The following is an 11981-nucleotide window of genomic DNA, read 5'->3' as shown; positions in this document are numbered from 1 at the left end:
TATTGTTATGTTGCCGTAAATGGCGAAACGTCTTCTTTGTATAAAGTGACTAGTGGGGTCCCTCAAGGGTCAGTATTAGGCCCACTCCTATTTTTAATTTACGTTAATGACGTTTCTTTTCCATTCGTAATTCTTCTTTCCTCTTGTATGCCGATGACATCAAGATTTTTAAGGAAATTCATTCAGTTAACGACTGTCGCTTGCTGCAGTCAGATTTGCGCTCTTTTTCCGAATGGTGCAACGCTAATAACCTTGCTCTGAATGCCTCGAAGACAAAATTCATGTCTATCACTCGCAAAACATCTAGCGTGTCATTTCAATACTCTGTCAATTCTGTGCCGTTATGCAAGGTTTATGAAATCAGTGATCTTGTTGTTGTTGTTGACAGCGCGTTAAACTTTTCTTCTCACGTTAAGCGTGCTGCTATGCGGGGCCTTGGTTCTCTCGGATGTGTTTGTAGAATATCTCGAGAATTCAGGTCTCCTTTGGCCCTACACAAATTGTACACGGCAATATGTCTTCCGCAACTTGAGTATGCGTCCGTGATATGGAATGGCATTGCTCAATCCAGCGGTAGCACCATTGAACGAGTCCAGAAAGAATTCCTCAGCATATATAACCATCGCTTTGCTAAAAATGACTCTGGATCTCGTTCAAGTACTGCTGAATTATTATCACTGCCATCACTTCACTGCCGACGAAATCGCTCTGATCTCTTATTTCTTTACAAGCTAGTCCACGGTATCATATCCTGCCCTGTACTTCTCAATTGTGTAAATTTTCGAATTCCGCGTAAGTTAACCAGAGAGAACAGACCGTTTCATGTACCCGCCTGCTTCTTCCAACACTCTACCGTTCACAGAATACAAAGTCTCTATAATGGTAATTTTCTTGATCTTGACGTTTTTCATAGTCCACAATCACTGTTTTTATCCGAGCTTTGCACTGTTTTGACATAGTATGGCACAGTGTACAAAGTCTTCCCTTCTCCGTCTTTCCGCATAGTTGTATATATGCAATCTAATTTTTCATTCCCCTTCAATATTTCTCGTGTTGTCTTATTTTACTCCTCCCCTTTTGTGTTCATTTCTCTTTGTCTACGTGTATTTGCTCTTTTAATTTCTGAAGACTGTCTGTATTGTATAGTTTATTTTTATTGTTTTTTTTTGCGTGCGCCTGCACAAAGACCTTACGGTTGTTCCTGGGCACGTTAAATAAATGATTGATTGATTGATTGATTATTATTATTATTATTATTATTATTATTATTATTATTATTATTATTATTATTATTATTATTATTATTATTATTATTATTATTATTATAACTTAACCCACCACTTAACGTAAGATTATCCGCATCAGCCGAAACAATGAGCTTCAGCAGTTACGTAAACAGATCTCCGAGATTTGCCTTCAAACGAGGTGATTACACGGGCCTCTATCATCACTTGTCTACCGTTGAGTGGTCACAGGTTACTGACAAACCAAATGTTGATGAGCAGGTTGATCGGTTTACGGAGGTTGTACTGAGCAGCATGCGTAATTTTATTCCCCAATATACACCTAAACAACGTAAATATCCCCACTGGTTCTCATCTGAACTTATCAGTGCACTGAAGCATAAAGATCACGCACACAGGAAATCTAAATGTTCTCCATCCAGCGAGTGGAAGGAAGAGTTCAGCTTCCTTCGAACTCTCTCTAAATCCTATATAAACGGGATCATAGTTGGTATATTGAATTCTTAGAAAAAAGCGCCTCTGACAGGCCGGCTGAGTTTTGGAAGTATGTACGTAAACGGTCCAGCAAAAGCGGAGAGTCCTTCAGACTACTGGACTCAAATGGGGTAGAAGTGCATGCCGTCGCTGACTGTTTTGCCACGCATTTCTCATCCGTTTATAAGGCCTCGGACTCTAGCACTGATATCAGACAACAGCCCAAGGCGGTTAGCTCATCCAGTGCTTGGTCGCTGGATGAAAATCTTATCTGCGAATGCATTAAGCGCTTAAAACCATCCTTATCATGTGGGCCAGATGGCATCCCCTCCGCCATACTAAAAGCTTATGGTAGTATATTTGTCCCAGTACTAACTACGATATTTAATAACTGCCTTGACACTTCCACATTTCCTAGCATGTGGAAAACTGCTCGTGTTTTTCCACTATTTAAGTCGGGCTCTAAAACAGATGCTTCTAATTATCGCCCGATTTCTCTACTATGTGCCACATCAAAGATCTTCGAGCTGGCTCTTCACGACATATTGTCTTTTAGTGTGAAAAACTCACTGATTCCAAATCAACACGGTTTTCTTGCTGGCCGCTCAACTACCACAAATCTTGCTAGTTTCATGACGCAGATCTCCACACCTATTTCTCAGAGAGGACAGGTTGACGTAATTTACTGTGACCTGAGCAAGGCTATTGACGTAGTCAGCCACACGCTGATTATGGTTAAACTTGCGCACTTTGATGTTGACTTGTCAGTTGTGAATCTCCTGCAGAGCTATCTGCTCAATAGATATTGTTATGTTGACGTAAATGGCCAAACGTCTTCTTTGTATAAAGTGACTAGTGGGGTCCCTCAAGGGTCGGTGTTAGGCCCACTCCTATTTTTAATTTACGTTAATGATGTTTCTGTTGCCATTCGTAATTCTTCTTTCCTCTTGTATGCCGATGACATCAAGATTTTTAAGGAAATTCATTCAGTTAACGACTGTCGCTTGCTGCAGTCAGACTTGCGCTCTTTTTCCGAATGGTGCGACGGTAATAACCTTTCTCTGAATACCTCGAAGACAAAATTCATGTCTATCACTCGCAAAACATCTAGCGTGTCATTTCAATACTCTGTCAATTCTGTGCCGTTATGCAAGGTTTATGAAATCAGTGATCTTGTCGTTGTTGTTGACAGCGCGTTAAACTTTTCTTCTCACGTTAAGCGTGCTGCTATGCGGGGCCTTGGTTCTCTCGGATGTGTTTGTAGAATATCTCGAGAATTCAGGTCTCCCATGGCCCTACACAAATTGCACACGGCAATATGTCTTCCGCAACTTGAGTATGCGTCCGTGATATGGAATGGCATTGCTCAATCCAGCGGTAACACCATTGAACGAGTCCAGAAAAAATTCCTCAGCATATATAACCATCGCTTTGCTAAAAATGACTCTGGATCTCGTTCAAGTACTGCTGAATTATTATCACTGCCATCACTTCACTGCCGACGAAATCGCTCTGATCTCTTATTTCTTTACAAGCTAGTCCACGGTATCATATCCTGCCCTGTACTTCTCAATTGTGTAAATTTTCGAATTCCGCGTAAGTTAACCAGAGAGAACAGACCGTTTCATGTACCCGCCTGCTTCTTCCAACACTCTACGGTTCACAGAATACAAAGTCTCTATAATGGTAATTTTCTTGATCTTGACGTTTTTCATAGCCCACAATCATTGTTTTTATCCGAGCTTTGCACTGTTTTGACATAGTGTGGCACAGTGTACAAAGTCTTCCCTTCTCAGTCTTTCCACATAGTTGTATATATGCAATCTAATTTTTTATGCCCCGTCAATATTTCTCGTGCTGTCTTATTTTACTCCTCCCCTTTTGTGTTCATTTCTCTTTGTCTACGTGTTTTTGCTCTTTTTATTTCTGAAAACTGTCTGTATTGTATTGTTTATTTTTATTGTTTTTTTTGCGTGCGCCAGCACAAAGACCTTACGGTTGTTCCTGGGCACGTTAAATAAATCATTGATTGATTGATTGATTGATTGATGGATTGATTGATTGATTATTATTATTATTTTCCGGGGTGTAATCCTAAATATCTAAAATCTTATCTAGGGCATAGAAGGCAATGTGTAAGCATTAAAGATAAAAGTTCTTCACTATTAGACATAAACACCGGTGTTCCGCAGGGAAGTGTGTTAGGCCCCGTGTTATTCAACATCTACGTAAACGACATAGTAAGAGTTAGCGATAAAGTCGAATTTTTACTTTACGCCGATGACACAAGCTTGTTCCTCCAATCCGACGACGTATCTAACCTTAGTATACTAGCTCAAGATGCGCTAAAATAGCTACAAAAATGGAGTGAAGTGAATTCTCTTGATATCAATGCTGTTGAAACAATGGCTGTTCTATTGAAACCACCTAATCAAAAATATATTCTAGCTTAGACTTACACCTAGGTGACAGAGGGATTGGGATCGTACAAGACGTTAAAATATTGGGGGCTATTTTCAGTGAAGACTTAAACTGGGATTCGCATGTGTATAATGTTGCCAAAAAGCTTGCCAACGCATGTGGACTGCTTTCAAAATTCCGAGATATAGTTTCTCCAAAAATATAAACTCCTTATTTATAATGCCTTATTTCACTCGCACATCAATTACTGTACCCTCGTGTGGGGCAACACCACGCAAAAGAACAAACTAAAATTGATCAGGCTACAGAAGAAGGCAATACGACATATCGCAGGTGTTCCATACGACGCTCATACGTCAACATTATTCAGAACATTTAACGTGCTCCAAGCAGAACAACTGTAAATTTCAATCTCTTTGCTAAATACAAACATGGTTTGAAAAGTAAAATCAATTTTCTGACACTGTGTCAGCTGAAAGAGTCATCCGCAACACCTTACAACATAAGCAAAAGAGACACGTGGCACATAGCGCTTTCGCGAATGAATTATGGCCTTAAAAGTCTTAAGCATATCCTGCCAAACTTTTTGAAATACCTGAACAACAAAAGCATTACGCCTGATACGCTGACAAACAAGCAGTGGAAAGAATATTTAATTAGCAGACCCAGACAGCGTCTCTAAATGTTATTAAGTAATCTCGAGTTCATTTTCCCTATGTATTATTTGATAGTACCATATTCAATTTGATGTTTTGTTTGATTAGAAGTGCATTTTTTCCTTTTCATATGTATATCTACAAACATGAGCAGTTTCATGTATTTGTGATTTCGTTATGCATACCGTTTCAATGTAGTGTTTCTTTTATATATATATATGTGTTCATTTCCATTTTTTCTTACATTGTTCTCCCATATTTATACCGTATTCTCTGCAGTTGAATTTTGCTGCTGCATGATCTCTGCAGTTGAATTTTGCTGCTAATTTTGCTGATATTTTGCTTGCTTGTGTTATGCTTTCTTGTACTTTTCCTGTTTACCTGCTTGTATTTTATTTCTTTTTTTTTCTACATGACCACGTGTCTGCGGCCAATCTGCTAAGGGTCAGAAATCCCGTCAACCTGCATTTTAGCAGTCTTTAATTCCTGTCCTTGCATCTTTTTTTTCACTTTTTTTTATTCTGATTTGCATTTCGTTTTGTGTTGACCATTACCATTGTATGAAAATATTGAATTCGTTGTACCTTAACATTGTGCTTTAACACGGCTGCTGAAAAAAAGATTGCTAAATCAACTGAAACTGAAATATTATTATTATTATTATTATTATTATTATTATTATTATTATTATTATTATTATTATTATTATTATTATTATTATTACTATTATTATTATTTGCACTGTACTTACATAGCCTCGTACACTGTTGACATTTTTTTTCTGCCTGCGCATAGTTGTATATGTGCAATTATATAACGCTTTTTATCCCTGATATTTTATTATGAATGTTTGCCTTTTTTTTCCGTGCGCCAGTACAAAGACCTGAGGTTGTTCCTGGGCACATTAAATAAACTTTTGATTTGATTATTATTATTATTATTATTATTATTATTATTATTATTATTATTATTATTATTATTATTATTATTATTATTATTATTATTATTTATTGTTAAATGCCATCAAGTCTGTGACTACTGGTGACACCATGAGGATATAACACCGGCAAACCTGTGTAAACAAGCTGACGTGACGTCTGCAATAGTGAAGAGACGGCAATACACATACTGTGTTTTTGTCATCACTTTCTCTCTGAACGCGATATTCTAGCAGTGCGTTAAATCAACTGGACCAGAGACCGCTCTCAGAGGAAAAGATCCCTGACAATCAGAATACACGTCGCGGGCTAGCGAAGCGATATGAAAATTGCTACTGCTTTTAAAATCAAACGGGATCGATTGTAGGCATGTTACGGACATGTTCACATATCCCACGTTTATAGCAGCTTCCTCCCTCTTCTTATTTCTTTGAATCCCTGAATCGCTTTCGACCACTGTATGGTAGGAAACCACACACGCGCATGGTTGACCTCCCTGCCTTTCCTTATACTCAGAAGAATCACTAACCCCATACAGCACCTAAACTAACCTATTCAAGTTCTAATTCTTCCCGCGCACAATTAACGACTGGAACTTGCTGCCAATATCATCTGTGCAAAGTATAAAAATAATTGAAAGTCTTCAGGATTGATGTTAGGTTATTTCAATTATGTTCCTTTATTGTGTGAATATTGCTTTTTTTTCCTCACACTTTTTGAGATGTTCAAAGTCTTATTACTAGCGTGCTTTGCTGTACAAATTGCACACTGTCTTTCTTTTGTTTTTTTTTCCCTTTCAATGCAATGTGTGTAAATATGTCTATGTATTGCCTACGAGTACACTTTTGCCCCTCCTGCTAGGGCCCAAGACGGGCCTGCAGTATGTTGTAAATAAAATAAAATAAATAAAATAAATATTCCTTTCGCAATACCATCGCCATGATTTGATCATATCTTATGTTCTCAGCAGGGCGAAGGCCTCTCCCATTGAACTCGAACCCACCTTGTCCTGCACAGGCCGGTTCCATTTTAGTGTGATAGCAATTATATGGACAGTCTCTACTGGTGTTTGCCGTCGCCGTCGTCACCGTCATGCACGGTATATGTATAAGTGCATATATATATATATATATATATATATATAAGGAATGAAGAAAGAAACTATGACTTTCGTTGGTTTGGCACTGTAGTGAAAATATGCAGTGCCAAACCAACGAAAGTCGTAGTTTCTTTCTTCATTCCTTATTCTATCGGGGTCCGCGTGATTCTTTTCCCACTACTATCTATCTATATATATATATATATAAAAGCCCCAAAGAAAATTAATTCAGTAGAATGCTTCCGAAGCGCGGAATCGAGCCAGCGACCTCTCCCTCCGCAGCGCGGTGCGCTAACCACTACGCCACAAAACGCAGATCCTTCAGGTAGCTAACGGCGAGCGTTATATACGCATCCTGTACCGCTGGCAGCACTCCGAGATGGCAGGCGCTTATAAGCGTTTCTTCATTAGCAGCGAGACGGCGCGAGGAGCGCAATGGGCGCATTTAAAGGTCATCGGCCAGCTCGCTCGCTTCTTCTAATATTTGCGCAGGGAGAACCCTGCCTTTCCGCTGTCTGTTCGCGCGCTTATCTCGTGGTGAGGGGAGGAGGGATGTTTCGAGCTTTCACCGTGAGGCACGCGCTGATGTTACGGAGCGTACGCAAGTCACTCGAGCTCAAGGGACGCCGCTAAACGAACAACCAGAAGATGAGCGCGAACTATCAAGTGTCACAGCTCGACACTTGAAGCCCGCTAGTTTCCTTCGCTGCTTCGGTCGCATTTGCAACAGGAGCGCTGTTTAAACTGAGAGTATTCATTGGCGAGCCTCACATCCTATAGCATTACAGTTTCTTGCTCTCGCATTCATTGCTTCGGAGAAACTGTAACTTTTTATACCACAAATCTCTTAATTTTGTCGCTCCACCTAACCGTTTGTCGCCCTCGGCAGTGGTTCCCATTACTTTGTAGCCATACCGTCTCTGTGACTGACCATCGGCCATCTGGGCTTCCCATTACGTGGCCTGCTCAGTTCTTTCTCTTAATATCAACTAAGATATCGGCTAGACCGGTTTCTTGTCTGGTCCACCCTGCTGTCGTCGTAACTCACCGAGCTACTCCTATCATTTCTTGCTCCATCTCACTCAGCGTGTTTCTCAAAGTCTTGATTTTGTTTGCTATTCTCCAACCATCTGTTTCATATGGTAGAACCGGCGTGAAGCAAGGATTTTCCTCTTTAGCCACAGTCATAGGTTGCCAGTCATGCGTTGTTGATGCCTACCATATGCGCACCAGCCCATCCTAGGATTATTGTGGTCTTCGGCATAGTCAGCTGAATATAATCTAGTCTTTTCAAGTGAAGCTTGTATTGACTGACCTGTGGAGCTGGTGGTGTTCCAAAAATCCACCCGTGCGGAAAAAATACATGAAGCGCTCACCCAAAAACCCTCTTTACCCGCAGCTGGCGCGCACCAACGACATCGTAAATAAAGCTATGTAAGTTTCCTTTCTGGGACTGGGGTTTGAACATGGGTCCCCGCGGTCCGAAAGTTTAGAGACTGGCGTTAACGTTTTTCGTAATAGTTGGAAGTCCACTCATTGCTCCCTAATATTACTCTTCACGATCTTATTTTGCATAGCTTCTGTCGTTACATATTCTGGATTTCAGCAGAAAGTAGTGAACTACACCAGCTATCACGTCGTTCTTTTTCCTAGGTTTTTAAGATTTCTTAATTCCCGCAATATCTGAAGAAATTTATTCTTGATTCATAAAGCTTATGCCCACTACGACTTAGGCGTCTTTTTTACATATTTGTGTTTGACCGTGCCTGATGCCATCAAACCGATTGCCGTTAACGTAAGCATTTGTTTGCAGCATGACAAGCGGAAACCGACAGAAAGTCATACGAGACGTGGGTGTAGTCGAACGTGTAGATTGTGCAGGGATGTCATACTGATGAATTTCACTCAAAAATCGTTTCGCAACGTCATTTCACAAACGTGGCCACCTGGAGTGTAGTGTGGTATCACGTGCCTCCAGGTAAGCCTTTCCGGCTTCCATAAAAAGTCCATCCTCTTTCTTTTCTCTGTTGTGAGACTATGCGATATTCGCCACTAGCCTTATCCAAGTATTGTGAGAATAAGAAAAAAATTCCCATTCCCTCCATGTCGGAAATCACACCTTCATCCACGTGATGAAAAGTGCAACACTTGAGTCGACACAGGCAACAGCGACGGTCATGCGCTAATATCCAGGCAAGAATGAAATGACAAGTCACCTCGGTAAAAGACCAGATTGCCATATCAGAAATGGCTGATCGTCGACAGGCCCACGATCGAGAGAGAGCATCAAATATCGGAAAACGACGCACACAAGTATCCGTGTGAGCGGGGCCCCTAAGGGGACCGCATTTCTGCATACTCGACGACGCCACCGAATTAGCCGTTATCGAATGCGCTTAAAACACACCCAAAAAGAAATATCTGTCGCCATGCAGCGCGCGCTCTTCACATCGGCCTTCAATCAGTTGACTACGATACTAAAATTTAGCTTTAAACCTCATCGTTTTTTTCACAGGCACGTTTCATTTCTGCTGTTATCACAAATAAAATAAAAAGATGTACCACTCTGATTTGGACCAGGGGTTACCGTGAAATTTCAAATGGAGAGAATTTTTTGCCAAACCAAAGACACTTTGAGTGCATCTATCTATCTATCTATCTATCTATCTATCTATCTATCTATCTATCTATCTATCTATCTATCTATCTATCTATCTATCTATCTATCTATCTATCTATCTATCTATCTATCTATCTATCTATCTATCTATCTATCTATCTATCTATCTATCTATCTATCTATCTATCTATCTATCTATCTATCTATCTATCTATCTATCTATCTAAGAGTTTGTTTATCTTGTAGTCCCTTTGTTAACTTGGTAGATACCAAATTTGTCTTGACTTGGGATGACATGATTGTGTGATGAGTACGAATGAAAAGCTATAACATGAATAGTATGACATACATGTCATGTACGTTACTGTTTATATGGCCAAGTTTTCATGCTCTCGCGGCCGTTTCATTACCTTGATATTGGTGAAAGTTGTCATCGCATGGCATGAGCGTATGACGAACATAAATGACAGGTAACATGGAAGTCATTTCATCTATATCGTGGACGTGATAGTTTACTTGACACGGTCATCGTGCTCTCGCAGCCATTTCAACATCTTGATATACACGAAAATTGGCTTGGCATGACATCACTGTATGCGAACATAAATGTTTGTCATAACATGGAAATCATTTAATGCGTGTCATGTATGTCATGATTTACATGAAGCGGTTTTGGTGCTCTAGCAGCACTTCTTTCATTTGGTAAATACGATACTAGCTTTGTTTGACGTGTTTGCATGACGAATACGAATGACAGGCCATAACAAGAATACTACGGCATGTATGTGATGTACATGATGATTTCCCTGAAGTGGCCTTGGCGCGCGAGTGGCCGTTTCATAACTTGATATACAGAGAAATTGGCATGAATTCACATGAAGGTGTGACGAAGATGAATGGCACATGATGGCATGAATATCTTGTCATGTGCGCCACGATTTACATAATACGGTCGTGGCGCTCTCTCAGACGTTCCATTATTACCTAACCTGATATATGCTTAGAATAACAGAGAGCTGAGCTAGTTGGTAAGTGTTCATTCTAAAAAGACAGGGCGTGCAAACACGGACACAAGAAAGAAGTCAGGACACCACAAACGCCGACTAACAACTGAAGAGACGCACAACGGCTGAAAAGAAAGAAGGCACGAAAACTTATCTGCGCATGCCCATACAACAGGCGAACATCCGGCATGCGTGGCGGTCTACGTGGAAGATAACTGTTAAGGCATTTGATTTCATCTTTATGCAAGTTAATCGACGGTTCGCTCACGCATGCGCTACCACTATTCTCGATATGCCGTGCTTCAATCATCAGGCGCGTTTCTTCATTTCTATGCCGGTACAACACTGCGCATTCATCAAATTTTGGCGTGCACTTACAATCTCGACAATGTAAAGATAGATTAGAAGGTGAGCCTCCTGTTAGCGATCTCTTATGTTCCAACAATCTCTGGTTGATGCATCGGCCCGTCTGTCCTACGTAGAAGCGGCCGCAGCTGAAAGGGATCTTATACACCACACTCGTACGGCAATCAGTGAATTTGTTGGTGTGTTTTACGAAACAAATATCGGTCCGCTTCTTGTCTTTTACTCCCTCATTCTTCCTCTGCACAGCGACACAAATCTTACCTAGCTTATTGGCAGCCGTGAAAACAACATTGAGCCGAAAACAGCGCGTACAGACGAGTACGAACAGACACAAGAAAAGGCACAGACACAGCGCCTCTGTCTGTGCCTTTTCTTGTGTCTGTTCGTACTCGTCTGTACGCGCTGTTTTCGCCTCAGTATGAACAACCAACTAGCTCGAAACGTGTTAGTCCAAAACAACATTAACGCCGTATCTACTTCCTACTTTCTTTAGCCTGTGAGATACGCGATGAATGTACGGTATACCTACGACACGTTTCTTCCTATCGCTTTCTGCAACCATGCTAGGACTTAATACAATAGACTTCTTTAAACGTTCAGCGACCGTGGCTACTGCATCACGAGGATACGCTACATCGAAAAGACGCGTAACCTGTGCGTTAAAGCTATCACTCATTTTGTGCTCACACGACTTGGTGAGGGCTGACTTAAGGCAAGACATGGCGATGCCGTTTTTTACAACCTTCGAGTGCTTCGACGAAAAATTTAACAGCGGTTTCGACGATCTAGGAGAATACTGCCAGCACACGTGGTTCTTCTGGAACGTTAAGGAAATGTCTAGAAATTGTATTCCATTATTCTAAGGCACCTCTTTAGTAAAGCTCAGCCCTCCTCCATTTAATTCAAATTTTTCGCTCACGGAAGTTACCACCTTTTGAAAGTCCTCACCACTACAGAAAATCAAGTAATCATCCACATAACGAAAAACTTTAATAACCGAATTACCTAAGGCGCCTTCCAAGAGATTGTCAATCTTGCTAAGGTATAAATCACTAAGAACCGGAGCAACTTTAGAACCAATACATACCCTGACTTCTGCACATAAACGCCTTCCTTCCAACCTACCAGCGTCGACTTTAAATACATGGAAAGGATTTCT

The sequence above is a fragment of the Rhipicephalus sanguineus genome, chromosome 6, assembly GCF_013339695.2.
Source record: "Rhipicephalus sanguineus isolate Rsan-2018 chromosome 6, BIME_Rsan_1.4, whole genome shotgun sequence".
Taxonomy (NCBI): domain Eukaryota; kingdom Metazoa; phylum Arthropoda; class Arachnida; order Ixodida; family Ixodidae; genus Rhipicephalus; species Rhipicephalus sanguineus.
Note: the sequence above shows the minus strand (reverse complement) of the source record.